The sequence below is a fragment of the Crocodylus siamensis genome, chromosome 1, assembly GCF_052110815.1.
Source record: "Crocodylus siamensis isolate JL-2025a chromosome 1, ASM5211081v1, whole genome shotgun sequence".
NCBI lineage: Eukaryota > Metazoa > Chordata > Crocodylia > Crocodylidae > Crocodylus > Crocodylus siamensis.
Genome location: NC_143395.1, coordinates 3661515 through 3678937, shown reverse-complemented (window position 1 = coordinate 3678937; position 17423 = coordinate 3661515).

Genomic DNA, 17423 nt, shown 5'->3' with positions numbered 1-17423 from the left:
TAAGCTAGCTAAACGGGTCCACGTTGTCAGCTGACGTTACTGTTTTCGATTCATTTTTTATCGCGGTAATTTAAAACGCCTCCAGCATGTTTTCTTATTACCTCCTGAATTTCTTCCACGAAGGCTTTGAATTTGTAACGTGGATCTGCCTTATGCCCGAAAACGTGATTTTCCCCTGCTTTGCAGCTATTGCACCACCCGGCGCTGCTTGGGTTCGCTTGGAAATCCACAGAAATCCAGGGAAGTTCAGCTAATTTCTCCTGCACTGATTTTTCCGGGTGCCAGGTGCTAATCTTGCAAATTTTTACAGATTGTTTTATTGCTTAAATTAGATTAATGAAAAATGAGATTTCCAAAAATACATGTTCTGCCTTTTTGTACGCACCGAGCTTCTGGCTGTCCTTATCAGCTTCAGCCTCTTGCCATTGAGGCAACATGAGCATGAAGAAGAGGTCCTGGTTTTTTTGTACCCTACCTCGAAGCATATGGAGGTCTTTCTGCTCTTTGGAGTTGGATATATAGGGCCTGGTTAGCGTTGGGCACTTAGCTCCCTGGTTTTCTTGGCAAGTTAAAGTTGGCTGGCGAGGCTGATATTTAAAGAGCAAGCCCTTCTATTCAGAAAGAAAGGGAGCTAGTTAAGGGACTGCCTGGGCAAGTGGCCAGGAAAGGAGCAGTGCAAATAAGGAAATTATTTGTTTCCTTGCAAGTTCTGAGAAAAAAAATCCAAAAACCATTGTTTTGGGAAGCTAACAACTATGAAACTATGAAGCAAAGATGGAAATGTTTCGTTTTTTCCCATCAAATCCAAAAGGCGGGGAAACAATGAAATGGTGAACATTTGATTGTCTCTCTTTAAAAAATAAATACATAAATTTGAAGAAGTTTCCCCAATCAAAAAATCCCTTCCAATGGGAAAATTTAAATGGTCGGCTTGAATTGTTTTTAATTTATTGTATTCTTCCCATTTTTTTTGGAATGAACGGCTTGGCAAAATGCAAAAAAATAATAATCCTTGTTTCCAAATGTACGTTCTTCATGGAAAAGGTTTCAGTTGAAAAATGGTGCCTAGCTCCCATTATGGCTTTGAGCTCCATTCCCCTTCTAGCCCTGGGCTAGGGCTATATGAACAGGAGGGAGCCACTTCGGGTGATATTGGTACAGCTCCTGAGACACCGCATCCTGGGATGGAGATTGAAAAAACGGTGCCTTCCTAGAGCCTGTCTGAATAAGGGCAGTGGTTGTGATGGCAGGGATGGGATTGAAGGCGAGGGGAAGGGGAGAGGCAGGGAAGGAAGGTTTGGGTCCCGCTGTGGGTCACCGTGCACTTTTCAGTGTCACATGATTTGAACAAGGAGAGAAAATACCCTGCAACGACTAGCAGAGAAAGGCAAAGCAAAAGCCAATGGCTGGATGCTGAAGCCAGACAAATTCCAGCTAGGAATACAGGGGTGTAGGTTGCTTTAAAAAAAAAAATACAATTTTCCAATTATTTAAGTTGGTCTAATAAAAGATGTCAGATTCACCCAAGGCACCTTGTCTAACTAGGGCTATCGCATGAATGTGAACAGCTTGGCGGATGGACAAATCACAAGGGGAAGTGATAGGCTCTGAACCACATCATGACTATCTTTGAGATTCACTTTGGCCAGACTCCAGCTGTTGGACTTGCTGAGGGAAGACGGGACATCTTCTAGTGAACACGTCTGACCAGATGATTGCCTGGCCTTGAATCAGTTGAACGGGATTCCCACATACTGGGATGCTGGTTGGTGTGGAGCAGCCCAGGACGTAGGCATGCTCCACACCGTGCTCATTGGTATGGAGAATCATAGACTCATAGAAAAGTAGGGTTGGAAGGGGCCTCGGGAGGTCACCCAGTCCAGTGTTTCTCAACTCAGGGATCACGACCCAAAAGTGGGTCACCAGAATACAGGAAAGCATGGCAAACAAACTTTCAAAAAGGGTGGACCAACTTTAAAAATGGCTTCTTTAAAGGAGACAACCACGGGGAACTGTGGCTTTTCCCTTGCAGGCTGGTAGAGCTCCTGGGCCTTCCCTGCCCCACACTCCCTACCCCCATCCTACACACCCTCCCCCTGCCCCACACACTGGGGACTGGGGTGGGGGCAGCAGGTCGGGAATGAGGGGCACTGGCCATTGATGTTTGCAAATGGCCGGTACCAAAAATGTTGATCTAGTCCAACCCCCTGCCTGAGGCATCCTCTACAAATTCTTGTCTAACCTATTCCTGAAGGTCAACCCTGCTGCACAGCTGGAAGGCATATTGCCCAAAGACACCGAAAGCACCCTAATCTGCCATAGGTAAAGCAGGGACATGAGGACTGGCAGCAATCTGCCATTGCAAGGGTTGTTAAAATGCACTTGGGGGATGCAAGAAGGAGGGAGGGCTAGCTCCCCCACACCTCCCCCCACAACCACTGCTGCCTTGTAGCAGGTAAGAGACCATCAGCAGGGCATGTAGGCCCTGGGGAAGTTATGGCCTCTCTCCAGAGCTGCAAAGGAAAGGAGGATCCTCTTCCCTGAGCACCCTCCCTTACACTGGCCTTTATCACTGTGCCATTTGACGGCATTATCATCTCAGTAGAAGCTGCTACTGGGGGGGGGCAGGCCTCTTAGATGGTCATCTGAGATGGCTAGATACTTGCCTGGTTAGATGCCTCTGTGGTGCAATGGACCGGTGGTTAGCCTTCTCTAGTAAGATGTTAGTCAGAGGTTGTGGGTTCAAGTCCTGCCAGAGTTAAAGTGTTTTTCCTGGAAGACTGTTTCAGGCTCAGCGTTAGGAAAAATGACTTTGCAGTTAGGGTGTTCAGACTGTGGAATAAGCTCCCCCCCACCCCGAGGTGGTGCACTTGCCTACCCTGGAAATCTTCAAGAGGAGACTGGTCGGATCACCTGAGCCCGGTTGTCTTTCCTGCCTGGTGCAGGGGCCTGGACCTGAAGATCTCCTGAGGTCCCTTACAGTCTATGGATCTCGTCCCTATTGCTTTACCCCTGTACATCGTCATGGAGGACCTGAGGCATACTAACATCACTGTGAACTGTCTTAGATGGGACACCCCAAGCATACTGCACCCACTCCCTCCTGCTAACAGGCTCCACACCCAGAAATGCACCAGTAAGCCCAATACAGGGCGTCTCTTTGGCTTTCTTGAGACCTCGTGCTTGAGAAAGGCTGCTGGGCATGGTCCAGAAGAGGCCTCATGGACCCACTTCTAGCCCTGGAGGGTGCAAGCATGGGGTTGGGGTATGCTCAGGAGCATCCCAGCCTGGAAACACTCTGCCACTGTAGTATAGACATGCTGCAGGGGCCAGATTTTACCTCTGTTCCACCCTGTTCAAGTCCCTGGAAGTCCATGAATGCATTTCCCTTTGTAATATGCTGTCATCTGACTCTTAAACCGAGTCACAGAAAAGCAGCAAGGAGAAGGAGGACCTGCCTGGCTTTAGCATTAGCAGCTCTTCAGGGGCTTGAGTAAGATGAAACAGAATTGCATGTGGGCACCTAAGTCCACTTCCACACCTAATAGGATTGTTGATGAGAAGGTATCTGCAGACTCACTGGAGTCTGACAGGGCCATGGCCTGAATGCTTCTGGTATGGCCATTACAGCAGTTGGAAATGAGACCCAGTCCTAAAGAACAGCTGTCGCAAAATAACGGGATGTCTAAAGCCAACGCCAAAGGATAGGCTGTACTTGCTGCATGGCATTGCACCACCCGATATGGTAGCGAGCCAAAAAGAAAGACCACAGCAAATGATAAGACCCCAGACTCCACTGTATGCTCACACAGAAGTAGCTAAATGGCTTAAACCAGCATTGCACCATTGGACATGACATGGCTGAGGTTATGGAAAAAAAGATTATATGCAAGTAAGTGCTCTGAAATGAACCCCAGACCTTGGGAAGGCCTTCCCATGGGGCTGGTGTAGACTGGCCAACATGGTGATGCCTGAATCACTTGTGCATGCAAAGTGGAAGATCAAAAATAAACATGCACAGACATGGGATGCATGGGAGCACGGTAAAGTGCAGACTATGGAGCGCCCACTCGTCTGCCGACCCCTTGTTGAGACCTGCACAACAGAGGAGCTCGCTGCAGTGGTGGAAAGATTGTGCATGAATCTGAAAAAACATTTAGTTTAGGACAAGGACTCGAGACGAAGACAACGAGGTCTAATAGGAGGAATAGTGCCATGTCCAAGTCCATGCTGACAGGCAATGGCCAGCATGGGACACACAGCACCTCCCCTCCTGTTCTCCCATCTAACCTCGAGAAAACTCTCCCTCCATCATGACTTTTGCTGCTGTATCAGGGCTGAGATCAGCCCTTCCTTTTTCTTAGTTTGCTGAATTTAATTTCCAATCAATGCGCCAGCACTAGGTCTTTTCCCACTCTTCCTTTCCCGCTATCCTATAACCAAGTAGGACTGAGAGTATTTCTCCATATCACATTTTTTTCATATGCATGAAAGAGGTGAGGGGAATCCTAGTGCTTGAATAATGTGCTGAAAACCAGATGAACCATTAGCTATTATCCTGTCAGGAACAATCCCACGTTGGCCCTGGGGGCTTGGGCTGTGCATACCCTGACAAGCCCTTTTCATCTCTAATTGTTTGGATCCCCTTGTTTTCTGAAAGCCTTCTGCCAGCTGCAGATGGATGCCCAGACCTTTCAGAGACCAAGCCGTTATCCAGCCTGCCGGGTATCGATGTCAGTACAGTGTGCTCGGTTTTCCTGCTTGCTGCTGCTGCCATCAAGATGTGCTGGCTCCCAGGAAACAAATGCACTGCTCCTGAGCCTCACACGTTGGCTTCCAGTTTGCAGCTCCTTGCCCTTCTTGCCGCCATTCATAGCCCTGTAGGAAGGGTGTGAAATCCCACCTATAAAGAAGGGAAGTTCCCCTTGCAGTCACTTTACCCGTCTGTAAGTGATGTCACAGGCTCACTGGAAGGGGAGAATGAGGTTTAGTCTGTCTCTTCTAGGCATGCCAGACCCAGCTCCATTGCCCGAGCTTCCCAAACGGTCTGCTGTGCACCCACACCTGGGGATACCAGATGGAGCGGGCAGGCGGGGTCCCCAGGCCTCGGCTCTATGCTGTCACCACCCAGAAAGCTGACCCCAGCCCAGTCCTTCATCCCCTCCACCCAGCCAAGCCACTTAGGAAATTGTGGTGAGATGCTGCGGTTTGGGGAAGCAGCCCCGGGGGGGGGGGGGGGGTGCTGACCCAGCCCATGACAACCCTAATGGGTTCTTAGATGGGCATCAGAAGGACACCAGCCCTCCAACTGTCGATGCTGACTTGTTGCAGAGTCGCTTGGATGGACTGGTTGTGTTCAAGTCGGCAGGCCCGGGTGAGCTTCGTCTGAGAGTACTGAAGGAATTGGCTGGTGTCGTAGCAGAACCGCCGGCACGGCTGTCTGAGCGCTCGTGGCCCTCGGGTCAGGTCCCGAAGGACTGCAAAAGGGCCAGCGTAGTCCCTATTTTTAAGATGGGGAGAAAGGAGGATCCAAGTGATTATAGGCCAGTCAGTCTCACCTCCGTCCTTGGAAAGGTCTTTGACAAGATTATGAAAGATCGTATTTGTGGGAGTCCAGTGGGAAAACTAATGCAGCGGGGCAACCAGAATGGATTTGTAGCAGGTAGATCATGCCTGCCCGATCTGGTTTCGGTTTACGACAGGGTCACAAAACATGCAGACGCAGGAGTAGAGGGGGGTGTCATTTTCTTGGACTTTAGAAAGGCCTTCGATATGGCATCTCATCCCATTCTCATAAATAAATTAAGAGGCCGTGACATAGATGCTTACATGATCTGGTGGGTGGCAAACTGGCTTGGGGGTCACACCCAGCAAGTGGTAGTAGACGGGTCGGTGTTGACCTGGAAGGATGTGGGCAGCGGGGTCCCACAGTTCGGTCCTTGGACCTGCGCTCTTCAATGTCTTCATCAGTGACTTGGATGTGGATGTGAAGTGTCCAAGTTTGCAGACGATACTAAATTGTGGGGTGAAGTGCCCACTCCGGAGGGTAGGGAACGATTGCAGGCAGACCTGGGCAGGTTGGAAAAGTGGGCAGTACACAGTAGGATGCAGTACAACAAGGACAAGTGCAAGGTGCTGCACATAAGGTGCAAAAATATCCAGCACGTCGACTGGCTGGGAAGTGACCCTCTCAGCACAGATGCAGAAAGGGATCTCGGAGGCACAGCGGACTCCAAGATGAACACGAGTCGTCAGCGTGACGAAATCATCAGGAAAGCTAACCGCACTTTATCATGCACCAGCAGATGCACGACAAATAGATCCAAGGAGGAGATACTTCCCCTCTACACGGCGTTGGTCAGACCACAGTTGGAGTCCTGCATCCAGGTTTGGGTGCCGCACTTCAAGAAGGAAGTTGATAGACTCGAGAGGTCCAGAAGAGACCACTTGTATGGTCAGGGGCTTGCAGGACAAGCCCTAAGAGAAGAGACCGAGTGACCAGGACCTCTTCAGCCTCCGCAAGAGAAAGCTGAGAGGTGACCTTGTGGCCGCCTACAAATTCATTAGGGGGACGCAGCAAGGGATTGGAGATGCGCTGTTCACCAGGGCGGCTCTTGGGGTCACAAGGAGCAATGGTCACAAACTGACAGAGAGCAGATTTAGGCTAGAGATCAGGAAAAACTTCTTCACAGTGAGGGGGGCCAAAATTTGGACTGGGCTCCCAAGGGAGGTGGTGCTCTCCCCTGCCCCAGGGGGGTCTCTAAGAGAAGGCTGGATGGGCATCTGGCCAGGGTCATCTGATCCCAGCACTTTCCTGCCCAGGCAGCGGGTCGGACTTGATGATCTGTTGAGGTCCCTTCTGACGCGAGCATCTATGAATCTAGGAATCTGTGAACTCACCAAAACTTTCAAAGTGGCCCTCCAGCCCAAATAATTGCCCACCCCTCTGCTAGATACACCCCCAGCTGGTCTGAAAACCCTCATCTTTGCAGGGTGGTGAAAACCTGCAACCTGTGCTGAGTCCAGGCTCTGATATCTGTGTGTGGAAGGGCTCTGCCCCACTCATAACAGCTAAAGTCCTCCCCACCAATGTCCTTCACAGCAGGCTCAGGCTTAGAGCCTGGAAATGAATACATTTGCATGTCTGACTAATGCATTTTGCCCCTGGAGACTTGTAATTAGAGTGAATCTTGTTGCTTCTGGCGGGCTCCTGCTGGATGTACCCTCCACCCACCTCCGTGTGTGGCCGAGCCCTCAGCACATCACTCAGTAACCTGGTTCATGCCAGGAGCGCCGGCGGCGCTGCGGGTCCTGACAGGCATCCAGATTGCCGCACCGGTGACAAGCTGCAGCCTGCTCTAGCTAGAGGTTTGCTTCCCTCTACTGGAGGCTCTGCCATATTTTCTGGTTCAAAGCAATGGCATCTAGCAGGGACACGCTATTCCCTAAGCCAGTCTTGGACCCTGTAGGTCTGTGCTGGGGGTGCCACGCCATGCTGTCCCGGACGTGACACCCGGGCGACCCTCCTTGCTCAAGCTCAGAGAGTTGCTGGGCACATCCCGCTCTCAGCTTCGTTAGGGAAACGGGGTTTGGGCTGCAGCTCCTTCCTGTCTACGTGCTATGGGGCCGGATCAATGGCCATGGCATGCGCACCCGAGACCCTGCTGGATCTCACAGAAGCATCAAGGGGCCCTCGGGGAAGAGGGTGCAGGCCAAGTCACTGTCTCCCCCAGAGGTATGAGGTTCAGCTAAAATTGGACCATATTTCAGCTGGAACGTCTTGTTTTTAGGGATTTCCCCCCTCCACACACAGAGAAACCACTCAGAAGTGGACTGGTTTTGCCCCCCCTTTTTACAGCAATTGATCTTGGGTCTGGAAGAGAGCATGGAAAGGTTCATGCCCCAAGAGGAGTGTTTGGAGATATTACGGATAAGTGGAAAGGCAGAGATACATGGGGAAATCCAGACTCGTAGCATGCTTCAGGGCCCTGTGTTATGAGCCGCACGCTTTTTCAGTCGCTGCCAGACAGAGATGATCCTTCCCGCTGTGTCTACTATTCATCCTTGTAACAACCCTGCATGGCAGAGCAGCGCTGTCGTCCCTGCGTTACAAAAAGGAAACTGAGGCACGCTGTCATCAAAAACCAGACACGCAGGGTCTTAGACAAAGCTGCCAATTTAGGAGCCCAATGCCAACACTCAGCTCCTGGTCTCAGAGGATGCCTCAGCCTGGAGAGGGCTCCAGAGAAGGCGCAGCCCTGGGTGGGGGGTCATGAACACCTTTCATCCACTAACTCAGTGGTTTGAATGCTCCCCTGGAAGGTGAAAGACCTGCATTCAACTTCTTTTGCCTGCCAAGAGTGTCAGGAGACCAAAGGGCCATATACTTTCTGAGCCAGGACATATTTAACTGTTTCATGCAAACCAAAATAGCATCAGCTGGAGGGAATAAGAGCAGCCTTTAGCGTTGAACACAAGTTCAAAGCCCCATAGGGAGGGGTGAGAGTTGGACTCCTCACTTCTATAGATGCCCTAACCCTAAGGACCTACATAAAAGGAGGAGGCTTCTCCAGGATGCCACCACTGGCTTCCTTTTGCAAAAAAAAAAAAAGAGCTAAGGTCTCCTTTGCCCTTGAAATAAAGAGTTTAGTTCCTCCCTTTAGGATACGCCTCTGGGCAGCAAATCGTCCCTCAGCCCGGAGAGTGCCAGTATGCAAGACAAAGCCCCAGCCCTTAGGCCGCTGTCTGCTTAATGCTCTAGCAGCCATCAAAAAGGCAAACAAAATGTTAGGGATTATTAAGAAGGGAATAGTGAACAAAACAGAAAGTATCATCGTGTCCCTTGATAAATCCGTGCTGCATCCACATCTTGAATACTATGCCCAATTCTGGTCTCCACATCTCCAGAAGGATCACAAGAGACAGTCCAGAGAAGGGCAACAAGGATGATTTGTGGTATGGAGGGGCTTTCACATGAGGAGAGACTAAAGAGGCCAGGCCTATTCATTTTAGAAAGGAGATGCTGGAGGGGGGACATGATACATGATACTAAACGGTGAAGATAAAGTCCACAGAGATGCGTTATTTCGGGTCTCTCGCAATGCAAGAACTAGGGGGTGACAAAAAGAAACTGGTAGGTTGGAAGTTTAAAACTAACAAAAGGAAGTTCTTGTTCGCGTGGCGTGTAATTAAAGGGTGGATCCCATTGCCACCAGATGTTGTGGAAGCTGGCAGTTTAACCAGATTCAAAAAGGGAGCGGATGCATTCTTGGAGGAAAGGAGCACCAGTAGCTATTAAGCCTGGGAGCTAGGGACACAGCCTCGACATCAGAACTGCCTAGGCCTTAAATGCTGGAGGCTGCAAGTGGGAGAGAAACAGTGAAAAAAACCTTGGCTCATACCTTGCTCGCTCTCCCTTGCACCATCCACTCTCTGCTGCTGTGTGACACAGGAGACTGGGCGAGACGGACCCACGGTCTGACCCCGTGCATGGCAGTTCTTAGGTTTGTATGGGGTCTGTGCACCCCAGTTTCCAGTGCCTGAGTCTCCCTAGGCTTGCTATAGTTGGCGGTGGGGCTGATCCTGCTTTGAGCCAAGGTTGGTCTAGATGTGGCCTCCTGAGGTCCCTTCCAAGCCTCATTTTCTATGATCCTATGATTATATTAGAGTGCCTAGAAGCCTAACCTGGATGCTAGGTTAGCTAGATGCCCAGAAATTAAATATGGGGACAAATAACACCACCTTGGGGATCTAATATATGATGAGGCAAGAGTTGGGATTTTTGAAGCAGACAGATGACTTCCAGTAGGAGTTGGTGGTTTAACTCCTGCCAGTCCCAGCAAGTAATACTGTGCTAAGGTGTCCCCATCCAGCTGCTGATTATAATGCTCCCTGGCGTCCTTCAGCTGGAGACTGCCCTGAATGCTGCACAAGAGTATTTTAAAATGTGCATGAATGCTCTTGGGCATTTCCAGATATGATCAGATAAGGAGGTCATCACATGGGCTAGTGAAACAGGAGGCTGCTATGGAGAATCAGTGTGGTCTGGAATAGCAACTAGCTGACAGATGCCACTAGCAGAGAGAGGCTTAATCCTGCCAAGATGCTGATCAAAGTTTGCAGTACCCCTAGCTCCTACCAATCCAAGGGGGCATTGGAGGTCCCTAGCAGGTAATGCATTTGCGAGGGGCTTGCCTGTACCCCCATGTATTTAGGGCAATTTCAGATCCTCCTATATGGCAACTGGGCCAGAAAATAACCCGGCACGTTGCGACACAGCAGGACATCTCTCAGGTGTGTTGAGCAAGTACCTTCTGCTGAAAACCACTGGTAGATGCAGTCATACCATGGGTAATCCTAGTTTGGCTTTATATGGTGCTTTGGTTTCTAAAGTTTCCCAATGCTGCGTCAGTAAATTATCCCAATTTGACAGATAAGCAGAGAGCGGTTCCATATTCATCCCAGCTCACACATCCAGTCAAGAAAAGGGCAGTTTACGGACGAAGCAAGCCTGAGCTTTGGATGGTCCTGCTATTATCCTACCCCAGGACATAGCGCAGAAGACCTTGTACCTGGAGATTGCAGGGCACTTCACAAAAAAACTAGCAAGGAGCTCACTAGCTTCCCGTGCAAGATCAGTCTTGCAGGTGGGAAACTGAGGCAGTGAAGGCAGATGCAGGGGATGCCCACACTGCGTCTGCAGCATTTCCAGGGAAGGACATTCCCCAACACCCCCCACCCAATCCCATGTGCCCTATGTGGACATGTGGTGGTGAAGTGACTCTTCGGGACCTCAGTCTCCAAGCTAACTGTCCAGCCTAAATTCTCTTCCCCATTTCACTCCTCTATGCTTTGGTGTCCCTGTAGCAATCCTTAATGCAGCCCAGGATGCTGTTAGTCTTCTTGGCAACAAGGGCACGCTGCTGGCTCATGTTCAGCTCATTGTCCACTGTCACCCCCAGGTCCTTTGCTGCAGAGCTGCTGCCCGGCTAGTCACCCCCAGCCTGTCCTGGTGCATGGGGTTGTTCCCTCTTAAATGCAGGACTTCGCACTTGTCCTTGTTGAACCTCATGAGATTTCTTTTTGCCCAATCCTCCAATGTGTCTAGGTCACTCTGAATCCTAGCCCTTCCCCGCAGTGCATCTACGACTCCCCCCAGCTTGGTGCAGGCTTGCTGAGGCTGCACTCTGTGCCATCTTCCAGGTCAGCGTTGAAGATATTAAACAAAGCCGGAGGCAAGCCTGCATTTTAAACATGTGCCACTGCAACACAGTTGTCATCTCCGTTGTTATTTGCTGAGCAAAGAGGCCTCGCGATTCAAGGTAAACACTGACTGATGCTCATTAGCACGGTGCTGCTGCTAAAACGACAGGATTGGGCTCCTAACCCATCTTGCTTCTTGCCCTCATATGTGAAGGGTCTGCCTGGGGATATCTCTCTGTCCTGCACATATCTATATGCTAGAAGGGGAATGTCTGTAGGTTGTATTTTCCCACTTCCTCATGAGATCTCCCCAATACCGGGCATAATTTGGCTCATAGCACTCAACTCTTCAGCCTCATTTGGTAGGGCAAGTGCTACATAAAGCCAATGACTTATTAACAAATAAGTATCAAGATGGCATCATCATCGATCCCTTTTTTGTAATAAAGCAATTTAGATATCAATTTAGGGCTTGGTCTGAAGCCCCTTGAAATCACCAGGGAGTGTGTGTTTTGGCAGCTGTGAACACATTAAATTGAAATCCATTGTGCAAATAAATGAAAGATGATGATTAACAGAATATGAACAGAAGGGCAGGGCAGGACCCACGATTACGGTAGTACAAGTTCTCCAGCCTCTTGTGAGTGCCTGCGTGTGTTTGCACGTGCGCATATTGATTTACTATGTAAGTCAATTTTCAACTACCTCTTGCTAGAATCTCTCACTCATGTTTCAAACCAGATGGAGGGTCATTTAAATAGGTAGAGGTCTGCGTGCTTTGCTTATATGCCATTAGGGCCCTCCTCCGTGGCCACCTGTGTAGATCTTATTGCAAGTCCAAATCCTAAACGCATTAGGTAGGACAACAGTCCCACGGGATAGGGGCAACGGCTGAACTTTGCAGCTGCTCAGAGGGCTTGGGCCCATGCTTATATGCATAACCCACATTCGTGTTAGTGAGCACAAGGAGCGGACGAGCCCTGCAGCAGTGGGACCTACTTGAATGTGGTATAGAGCTACCCTTGGGGAAAAAGTGGGTAAAATGACACAGATGAGAGTTACACCAGTGTAAGTGGTGTGTGACTTGAGCTACTCTGGGATAGTCATAGAGGCAACCCTGCTCCCTGACCCCCTAAGGGTAAGGCTCTGGGATAGCACTGATGCTGAGAAGCCGTCTTGGAGGAACCGGACGCCTATCCATCCCGGAGCAATGGTATCAATGACAACACGGTACAGCACAGATGGAAATGGCAGCGACGTGCAAATGCCCTGGTCCATAGGAGCTTAGAGCCCCTTCCAGGCATCGCTGACCTTATCTTCACAGCACCCCAGAGGGGCTCTGTCAAACAGCCTTGCTTTACCCAAGGGGAAACTGAGGGATGCAGCAGTTATTCCCTGTTTTACCTATGTGAGCCTGTAATTCATAAGCAGCTTTAATTTCACCACCTGCACCAAAACCTTTCTGCCTATGCCACTCCACCAAATCTGAGCACTAGGAGGAAGAGGCGCCCTGGCCCATTGCTTCCCGGCCCACTCCTACCTCAGGATTTGTCTACATGGGAAAAAAAATTAATCTGAATGAATTGGAAGTGGATTAGATCCCAGGCAGATGAAGCGCAGAATACCGGTTCGCCCAGGAGATAATCGAAAGACAGCTTGCAACCAATTTGGGTGATAATAATCACCTATTACGCATAACAACGCATCGCATCATGTTTATGATCGTGCATGATAATTTGGCTTGGTGGTGACCTCCTAAAAGCTGCACCAAGTCTTAACATGACCTGGAGCCTTTCCTTGCAGATGATCTCTGTCTCAAGGGAACGGATCATTTAGAAAACCCACACTGCTATCCTCTGAGCTCCTCGACAGGGGAAGATGGCTTATAGACAGCTTATAAAATGGCTTATTCACATTTTGCCCTTTCTTTGCAACTGATCCACAAAAAGACTTGGATTTTCCCACACCTCTTTGGAAGAAGGACTGCGTTAGGTGAAAGCACGGCAGTTCGTGGGTGGCTTCAGACCTGTTTGCTGCATCGGTGTCTGGGAGACCTCTGGTGTATGCTTAGTCCCACATGTGACAATGGGATTAGCATGAGTATTTGAATTGCGAATGCCAAGAACAGGCCAGGCTACCATTGTGCTGGGTGCTGTACAAACGCCGAACAAAAAGGCGGTCTCCCCTCCGCATGAATGAATGCATGAAATGAGCAGGGAAATCAGAGGACATCATCATTGTGCACCCATATGCTGATGGCACACTTGCATGGATATTTGCAAGATTTCCTGAGAATAATAAATTAAAAAAACAAAAAAAAATCTATGATCTCCTTTCCACCCCAGACAGATTTGCCATATTTGGAGGTCAGGAAGGAATTTTCCCCCCGTGGTCAGACTGGTTCAGGCTGCGAAGGGTTTTGCCTTCCTCTGTGTCAGTGGGACTTGGCCCTCTGATTGGGATCTCTTGAGCATATTATAACAACCTTTTACAGAAGCAGGAAATTGTCCCCCTGCCATTGCCCCCCTGCTTTACCTGTGACAGGTTCAGGTGTGATGTCTTGTGTCATGTCAGGGTTGACAGCAGTTTCCCGAAGATTAGATTATAGATCTGTAGAGGATGGTTTGGACAGGGCTGATCCTGCCGCAGGCAGGGGGTTGGGCTAGATGAGTACAGAGGTCCCTTTCAGCCCGACTTCTCTAGGATGGCTAATTAGGCTGGTTCAGGGTTTGTATCTGAATGCTTGATTGAGATTTCCATTAAAAAATATAATGCCCGCTTTAAAAAAAATAAATAAAAATTAGCATTTGGCTGAGGGATGCAGTTGTGAACCAGAACTGAAACGATCGTTGCAAGGATGGTTTTGCCGCCTGAACGCGCTGGGCCGGATCTTCAAACCTTCCAAATCTCCAAAGGATCTGAGAGCACGAGCCCTGTCTGCTCGCAGTTGGGCTGTGTCATTGCGGTTATTTCGTGTTTGCATTATCATATGAGCCCCAGCCAGGAACCGGGGCCTCACTGTGCTCGGTGCTGTACGATACAGGACAAAAAGCCTGGGAAGGAACTCACCCTCCAGCTCAGACTGGCAAGGACCATGGCCTTTTGCCTTCATCTGTGGCATGAGGCATGGTCCTCTTCCTTGGATCATCAGAGCTAACACGCTCCCTGCCATTGCGGGGCTAAGGCAGTGGTTCTCAATTTCTTTAGACTCCAGCACCCCTCATCAGACTCAAGGCCCCCCTTGGGAAGTGCCAGCTCTTGGCTTTCACATATTTTTTGGCTGGAAAAATGCTAAGGCAATTCTTCTGGTGCAAATAACTCAGCCCACAGCAGGTCACAATAATCTGGCCCCTCTGGATTCCTGTTCGAAACAGAGCCCGTTTCGTGGCTGCAGACCACAAGGGAATAGGAGTGGATGCTGATGGACAAGTGGATGCTTGTGAACCCAGGGGACCTCTTTTAGACCCCCTCTGATAGTCCCTTAATCACTTGTGATGCTTGTGGAAATCACCCCTGCGGCTACAGTTTTCTAACAAGCCCCCTGTTTGTCCCGTCCCCCTGCCCCCCACCACAACACACACACTTTCCTGGGGATACCCACCCGTGTGACATGTATTGCAAAGCTCTGGCCGCTGCCGGGATGAAGATGGGCCACTGTGTTCCCATGAATGGCATCACCGTGGCTCATCCACGTGTCAGAGGCCATGTACCGCTCAGGGAGATCCTTCTCCTGTACTGGCAACAGGATCCCACTTTATGGGATCAGGGGCACCCTGACAACCTCGCTTGAGGTGCTGTGATGTGAGGCTGCAAGGAGAAACAGGGATGTTTTTCTCTGCCATGTGCAAAGGCACCCTGGGAGGAGACCATGTGTTGCTCCCCACTCCCAAGCTCTAAAGCAGCTTGGCAGCATGAAGGGAATGAAGTTCAGACACGCAGCGTTTCCCCCTTCGCCGCACTGGCATCTGCCAGGCTGCAGGCCCAACCAGGGACTGAGATCCTGCAAAGGCCACAGCCCTTGGACAGCAAGGCAGGAAGGGGAGGATAGCTAGACAGGTTCCCAAGTGTTAACACACGGATGAAATTCAAGGTGGCACCCGGCGTCTGCTGCGCCAGACTCAAAAATGCCCTTCCACGTGCACTGATGCCATGCGGCTTTGTGGGCTCAGGGCGGAGGTGGCTGCCAGCCCTTCTGGGTGCTTCTCTGTCTCTGAGGCCGCATGAAATGATGACACTGCTGCAGCTGACATGGGATTTGCACTGTCCGCAAACCAATTGCACTGGCGTTGGAAGGGAGCCCTTAATAAGGATAGCTGCATGCAGCGGGCAGCTATTGCAAGGCTGGGCACTAGATGGCAGGACAGCAGGTGGTACCTGTTTGCCTGGTGTCACTATCCCGGGATGGATGCAGACAGATAACCCCTGGAGCAGTGAAATCATTTTACCCCTGGAGTGATCCCCTATGAGACTGGGCAGAATTACCCTAGAGATCCCTGTCTGCAATCTGCTTTACTGGTGCAAAGCCTTATTACACTGCTATAATTAGGGGGGCTGGACCCGATGATCTGTAAGGTGCCTTCCAACCCCCGAAACTATGAAACAAGTGTCATGTCTCCAGGCCTGGAGATGGGAAGCCTCGTTAGCACCTTCCCAATCAAAACACAGCGACAGACTGGGAGTCTGGGAAGGTTTTTTTGCTAGTAGAGCCCATAACACTGTTCCACTAACTAGTGCAGACACGGGCCTGGGCTAGAAGCAAGTTTTCACTCAGGACAGTTTGACGGGCCTTTGTGCAACCAATATGCAGGGATGAAAGCAATCCCCAAAAGCTGTGCAAAATGTCAGAGGTCCCAGGGCTTCCAAAGCATCACATCTAGTATGGAAGAGGGACAGCATGGGCGAGGGACCAAAGAACTAGCATGGAAGAGGGACTGCCTGGGCTGGCACCAGAGTTTTCAATAGGTTTCCAAGGGTGAAAAAGCCTTGAGGCAAGCTTCCTTGTCTATGGGGAAGCATGCTGTAGCACGCAGGTGAGGGGCAAGTAGCGCTGCTGTAGCATGCAGGTGAGGGGCAAGCAGCGCTGCTGTAGCATGCAGGTGAGGGGCAAGTAGCTTTGCTGTAGCATGCAGGTGAGGGGCAAGCAGCGCTGCTGTAGCACGCAGGTGAGGGGCAAGCAGCGCTGCTGTAGCACGCAGGTGAGGGGCAAGCAGCGCTGCTGTAGCATGCAGGTGAGGGGCAAGCAGCGCTGCTGTAGCACGCAGGTGAGGGGCAAGCAGCGCTGCTGTAGCACGCAGGTGAGGGGCAAGCAGCGCTGCTGTAGCATGCAGGTGAGGGGCAAGTAGCTTTGCTGTAGCACGCAGGTGAGGGGCAAGCAGCGCTGCTGTAGCACGCAGGTGAGGGGCAAGTAGCGCTGCTGTAGCACGCAGGTGAGGGGCAAGCAGCGCTGCTGTAGCACGCAGGTGAGGGGCAAGCAGCGCTGCTGTAGCACGCAGGTGAGGGGCAAGTAGCGCTGCTGTAGCACGCAGGTGAGGGGCAAGCAGCGCTGCTGTAGCACGCAGGTGAGGGGCAAGCAGCGCTGCTGTAGCACGCAGGTGAGGGGCAAGCAGCGCTGCTGTAGCATGCAGGTGAGGGGCAAGCAGCGCTGCTGTAGCATGCAGGTGAGGGGCAAGTAGCGCTGTGAACAGGAGTCCTGTGGCGGCTGGTCCCCCACAGAGGGGTATGTCCTGTGTCTCGGGGTAGGTTATGCCCTGCAGGATGGCTACACTTTGCAGGTCACCCTGAGGAAAGGGTAATGCCCTGCGGGTCATTTGCGGGTGCCCAAGCAAATGAGAGTCTCTCCTACTGACCCCTGTCTCTTAGTCTCCAGGGGCTTAATGCCTAGGGGGCAATTTGCACACAAGTGCTCCTGGCTCATGCTGAAACGCAACCAGCCCCATCCCAGCCCGCCACCCTCTTTGGCATCCCCCCAGCACCCTACCCCTGCCTGCCTTTCCCGTGCCCTCAGCTGAATCTGGCAGTGTTTAGGACCCAGGCCTGGCGGCTGCTCCCGTCCGGGTCTCCTCTGGGTTATTTCTTGGTGGGAGGTAGGTTCCAGAGCCCGGTGGTATGAATGAAAGAGCGACAGGAAATCTGGACTGAAACGCTCCAACTGGAATAGCTCGGCTGTATCCAGGCAACCGGCCTGACGCAACCACCAAAAAAAAAGGGCCTTAAAAGAAAAA